The sequence below is a fragment of the Pagrus pagrus genome (assembly GCF_965226575.1).
Source record: "Pagrus pagrus genome assembly, contig: HAP1_SCAFFOLD_27, whole genome shotgun sequence".
Taxonomy (NCBI): domain Eukaryota; kingdom Metazoa; phylum Chordata; class Actinopteri; order Spariformes; family Sparidae; genus Pagrus; species Pagrus pagrus.
The window spans coordinates 190,001-196,341 of NW_028175436.1; the positions used below are offsets into that span (position 1 = coordinate 190,001).

Below are 6,341 nucleotides of genomic sequence, written 5' to 3' on the forward strand. Positions count from 1 at the left end.
GTTGAAAGCCAGTATTGCAAATCCTGGTGGAAATATTGTCTAAATGTGAATTTGTCATTGTTGTCTTCATATACTCAATAAAACATTTGCACTTCTGAGCCAGTCGAATGTTGTGTTGCTAGTGATTTCTGTTTAACAGAAAAATGCTCACTGGAGGATTGTTGTAGACATCGGGGTGTTTTTCTCATGAGCTTAAGAAATGAGAATGTGTAAATGTATTGACTATGCCTGGAATAGTTCACTGCTGCCAATGTCCAGATGCAGGTTCCTATATCTGCCAGAGGGTGGCACTGTAGACATTTGATGACTTGTTTTCATTCATGGTCTAACAGCCACTGAACCTAGACCTGTTTACAGTCTGGCTAGTTGTGATAAAGAAAGTGCTGAAAATGTAGCGTCTCAATTTAATTGTTACTCCTATCTTTCATCTATCGGATCATGCTATTCTACACATGTCTATGCAGCAGCATTTGTTCAGAATTAGAATCAGATTCAGAAATAGTTTATAATCCCCGAGGGGAAATTGCTCCCATTCAAAATTCAGAATATGCAGAAATAATAATAATAATAATAATAATAATATTAGGAGTTGAACAAAGTGTTGAATGTACTCCTGTGGCTGACCACCACGTCATGGCGTGGATGAGAGCCATTGTTCAAGATGACATGTAACTTGGACAGCATCCTCCTCGCTGACACCGCCGTCAGAGAGTCCAGCTCCACTCGCAACAACGTCACTGGCCTTGCGGATCAGTCTGTTCAACCTTTTTGCGTCCGCTACCCTCAGCCTGCTGCCCCAGCGCACAACAGCATAGTATAGCACTGGCCACCACAGACTCATAAAACATCCTGAGTATAGTCCGGGAGATGTTGAATGACCTCAATCGTGTCAGAAACTAGAGATGTATGTATATATATATAATAGTTACATATACCACTCCTGCTTCAGCACACATTTCCCTGAGATCATGGTAGTATTTTCATACATTAATGTAAAACAACAATTGTGCTTCCTGCTGGAAAGCGCAGGCGCAGACACTGTAAACACGAGCACTTATTGCCAGAGACCGTACTTGCGAAGCAAAATACACGAGTGAAAGAATTGTACAATGCTTTCCATTCTCGACTCAGTGGCGTACTAGATAGCGTGACCACCCGCCCAGGAGAATACTAAGCACGAGACCGCTGATCCAAAGGGGCTGCTTTATGCAACTTTCTCTTTCTTTTGTGCCATAAACAAACCTTTTATCCTTTAAAATGTGCAAATTAGATCTTATCCTCATTTTTCTAATTTCTCACATCTAAGCCAGTATTGCAAATACTGGTGAAATGTGGTCTATATGTGAAGATTTAATCAACATCCTCATACCCAAATTTAGCCTTGTTCTAGCCTAGTCATCAGGTTTGCAATTGACGGCTATTACATGTTTATTACACAGAAAGTTGCTTGCTGGGTAGTGTATACAGCTCATCCACCGCCTCTATACAACCCCCAATATCAATTGCCTTACGTCATACCACCAACGATATGAATCATAGGCTATGTAGGCTATAGCAAAGTAGATCATTGTAAGCCATTACCCATAGTTCAAGTGTGTTGCGTGAGGTCAGTACGTCTACCACTCTTTGATACCAGAGACAGTGTTTACCTGATGACTTGAAGACATAGCTGGTAAGTTTTGCTCGCATACAAGCTCTCACAAGGAAAAAAAAAAGTGGTTTCCATGATTTTACAGTATTCCTTACAATATTTAAGTAGTATGCTAGACTGGCAATGGAATTACTCTAACTGAAAAAGTCCGAATCACCTTGTCATAATTCTACAAGCAAGCTTACGTGAAGCCATTACCGAAGTTTACAGCCAAGTTGCAGTTGCTGTGTTCGAGTTGGAATTATAATACATTACAATAAGTTGAGGTGAACCGTTCACTTTTTCATAAAAGCCTTAAAATAGGTGGTCAGTTGTATTGTTGTGGCCCCTCAACATTTTTAGAAATGGTGCCATCGAAAAAACGCGTAATGGCGGTTACGACGCTTTTTTTTTTCTAACAACTGTAGCCCACCTGCCAGCCTGACCTTCCAGTCATTGCAGGCAATGAAAGACAAGGGATTAATATCACAGGAGTGGTCTGACCAGTGTGAGAGCATGCATAAAGCTGCCTTAGAAAATGTAGTGGACACAGTATACCCCCTCTTTTATGGTGACATGGGATACTCCAAAAGATGGGTGTTCTTCTCTATATACACTGGCCAGATGGATAACTGGTGCAAATGTGGGCGCACTAGAGTAACCTTTGACTCAGTGTCTGGTAAGTGGAACTGCCAGTGTAGAGGGACTGGGAAATCACATTGTTGTCTCCACCGCATGCTGGCAATGTGGTGGATCTTTCAGGAATCCCCAGATCTTCTCCTGCCTAATTCAGACATCCTGATAAATGACATAGACGATCTGGAAACAGAAATACACATGTTGGAAGCTGAAATTTCAGCGTATGCCGAAAATGACAGAAATGTATGTCAAATGACCAACTATTTGTATACTAAAAAGAAAATCCCACCACTCCAGGAGCTACCAGTGGATCTCAGAAGTAAAGAGAAGGATCCCCCCAATGTTTTCTTTCCAGAAGAGACCACTTGCCCATATTGTCCGGGACCCACACCACCAGATCTACTGCCCTACAACATTATTACCACTCAGGCAACTGTTTATGGCTACACATACATTAAAAAAAGCAAGTGATGTTGATAGTTTAAAAAACATGCATCTGTTTCTGTCTGTCCTTTCTGACTGTCTGTCTGTCTGTCTGTCTATCAGTCATTATGTTACACATACTGTACATATTAAGTCTTCATCTGTGTTTGTTTGTCATCTTGTTTTCATTTGGCCCTAAATGATCTACAGGTATCTCCGTGGCCATCAAGCAGTGTCCCCTATGCAAGAACCATGTGCGTTTTCAGGACTACAAGTCTGGGTTCCACAATTTCAATGACCGTGTCTTCCTGACCCTCCCGTTATGTGAACTTCTGCTTTCTGCATTGACCGTAAGTGTTAATGTTTAGAGTGAAAATCTTTATTGAACGTCATCTGTCATGCAAATAATGATGAACTACTGCCAGGGGCCTTTGTTCTTTATTTTAAGCTACTTTTCATTGAAATTAGACACTATATTATGCTTTACGTGTTATGACATCATTAAATGTACTAACTCTCTATTTTAAGTAGTCGTTGAGGTTATTGGTAACAGAAAAGTTATGTCTCAGGACTGTTGTGTGTGACAACAGCAATTGGATGTATTTTTTTGACTCAGGTTTTTATGCATTTCTCAGAACAAAACCGCTCCTGGTCGCATGCCGTCAACCCTGTCATTCTTCAATGACAACCGTTTCCACCACCAAACTGTTCGAAGAGCTTTTCACCACTTTCTGTCATTGACAGACTTCAGATTCATGTTCAGTTGTTACCAGTGTGGGGGACAGTAAATGATCGCCGAGGGGTTTATATCAGGTTAGTTTATTGCATTAGACATTTAAAGTTCCTATCCTAGGCCCCATAACCACATTTACATGACAAGACAAAAATGGCTCAAGGAAAGGGGATGGGTTTGTCAAACAGAAACTGTTAACATTTGATTTACATTGTTCTTGTACGGAAAATTGAAAACACTTTTGGCATAACTTTGATTTGTTTTTATAAGCTACAAGTGAACTTTTGTGAGGTAATTATTAGCTTATCTGTGTACCTTCATATCAATCAATTGCCTATTCTGAAACGAAAACTGGAAAAAAGAGTGTTCTTTTAATTATGGTTTGTCATCTAATTTGAAAAAGGGAGATATCCTCGCGTTTTCACAAAATACAATAGAATTTGGTAGAATAAGACTAAATTTTTTTTATCACTCACAACCCTCATTTTTCTTCTAAGTATGCATCCAAAAGAATTGAATGGCCTGTACAGAAAATTCACACTGATCTCTCATCACTTGCCTGTGGCCAAAATTATAATCAAAGCTGGACAGGACTATACATACCTGTTATAAAAGTTTACCACATTGTTGCTCGCTTATGCCACAAGAGGGAGTATACCCTTAAGTGAGTTCTGTCCAGAGTAAACTGTTATTCACATAATTCATTTGATATAAAAAGTGCATACAGATCACAGCCATCAGTCCACAACAACGATCATGAATGCTTCCAGTACACTTTTTGCTAGAAATGCTCATTTAAAATCAGCCCAATTTCATATTTTGTAGTAATGAATATAGGACTTTTCTGTTGGCTTACTGCACATGTACTGATTTACATTTTATTTTTGGGACCAAGGTGCTGTCTTCTGTGTTGTTATTTCTTTGAGGGGATTTGTATGTTTTCCCTCATTTAAAGTCACTTATTGTGCATTTTAAGTTTTGTCAAGGTAGCCAGGACTGTGAGTGAGCTAAAGAAAAAACACGTTATTCAGAGTAACCGGAAAACAGTATAATTGGACATACATATCACACGCAGTACACAGGCCTGCATATCTATAAATTACATAGAGTATGTTGTTAATGTTAATGAAAGTTATTTTTATCATTTAAAAATATCCCCAGGTACATCAACTAGAAACCCATATGAGACCAAGACATCATACTCAACATTGGCTCCTTGGATGGGGGAGGATGTTAGAAAGGGGGACATGCTGCCAAAAACAGAGGCAAAGAAAGGCATGAAAAAAAGAAAAGAAGATTCAAAAGTGCCAGCAAAGCAGTTGGATGAAGACACGATTCTGTCCCTGCTTGAATTGAAGAAGGTGTGTTATATTGAAAATGTCAGTAGTTATTTTCGTCATTTATATTGTCTAAACAATGTAATACAAAAAAACTACTACTGTCCAAAACACCCACAGCCTCTAAAGAAAGACCTGCAAGAGGCCTGTAATGCACTTGGTGTCAGTGATGAGGGATCTGTCACTGACCTCGTGAACAGATTGGAGGAGCTCGTCAACTTCAAGGAAGTGTACCCAAAGCTTTTCTTGAAGCTGCAAAAGACTGGAGGTTAGACTTCAAAATGAGATGTCTTTAAAATGATTATGTGTCGTTGGTCTTTTTTTCTATGTTTATGCTTTCTTTTATTATTTACAGGTGGAGTACTGCATTTCTCTTGCCCTCATGGAGTGGTCTACTATTTGAACTTTTTGTTCTGGACTGAGTCCGCTAGGGACCATGTTGATGGTTTGCTTAGTTTTAAAGCATTCCCAACATGCTATATCTCAGATGTGTCTGGCCAAGTTGCCAGACACATGAACAATCGAAGCAGGGCGATTGTGTCCACCAACCACAGACAATTTGGCAAGTGCAGCAGAAAAGAAACTCCAAATTGAAATGGCCTGGGTAAAAAACCTCAGTACACATTCCCCCTTACAACCACCAACAAAAAACGATGACCGATGGATACTGCCCCATCCAGTTACCAAAACCACTGAGAGGTACGCATTGTACGACCGTTTCCACCAGAAGAGACCAGAGGAAAGTTTAAGGAGTTTGAACTTGTGCCCCAATTTACGCTCCAAAATAAATTCATCTGTAGCAGAACAGCTGAATCGCGAGTTAGCAGCTACCAGGTACTCGCTCACCCAAATGAACGAGGTACATTTCAAGCAGACAGTGAGGATTTTGTTGGAGATGCACAACTGCTGCATTAACAACAAATTCCTTGATGACATCAGAAAACTGTCATCCGTGCCCCTGACATTGGGTCCGCTGGGCACACTGGTCTTCAGGTCTTCAGGTTTGTTTACATGTTTTCAACAGTGGTCAAATCAAATCAAATCAAATTTTATTTGTATAGCCCAAATTCACAAATCACAGTTTGCCTCAGAGGGCTTTACAATCTGTACAGAGACGACACCCTCTGTCCTTCGACCCTCGATTCGAGTGAGGAAAAACTTGCCCCAAAAAAAAGCCCTTTTAACAGGGGAAAAAAAAAATGCGGAAGAAACCTCAGGAAGAGCCACAGAGGAGGGATCCCTTTCCCAGGACGGACAGACGTGCAATAGATGTCGCATGTACAGAGCAGATCAACGAGATCACGATGTATACAATTATAATGGATGGTTGACAGGAATGAAAGCACATAAAGAGGCATCACAGCAACAACAATGAAATGCACATGGAAATGTGATTACTAGTGATAACAGTAGTAGTGGTTAACGGTAAGGATAGTATGTAGTATTGCATTACAATAATAGTAGTGGAACGTATGTAACAGAGATATGACTAATATTAGCGACAGTAGTGGTGGGTGTCAGGCAGGGCCATGGCAGTAGGCGCATCCATAATCAGGCAGGGCCATAGCAGTAGGCGCAT

At 40.3% G+C, this 6,341-nt stretch overlaps 1 long non-coding RNA gene across 1 annotated transcript; it reads left to right on the top strand.

Moving 5' to 3' along the window:
• Positions 1 to 4,591: 4,591 nt before the first annotated feature.
• Positions 4,592 to 5,775, top strand: LOC311253631. Its single transcript, XR_014621740.1, has 3 exons — positions 4,592 to 4,786; positions 4,883 to 5,030; positions 5,118 to 5,775. It is a non-coding gene; the product is annotated as an uncharacterized lncRNA (long non-coding RNA).
• Positions 5,776 to 6,341: the final 566 nt, after the last annotated feature.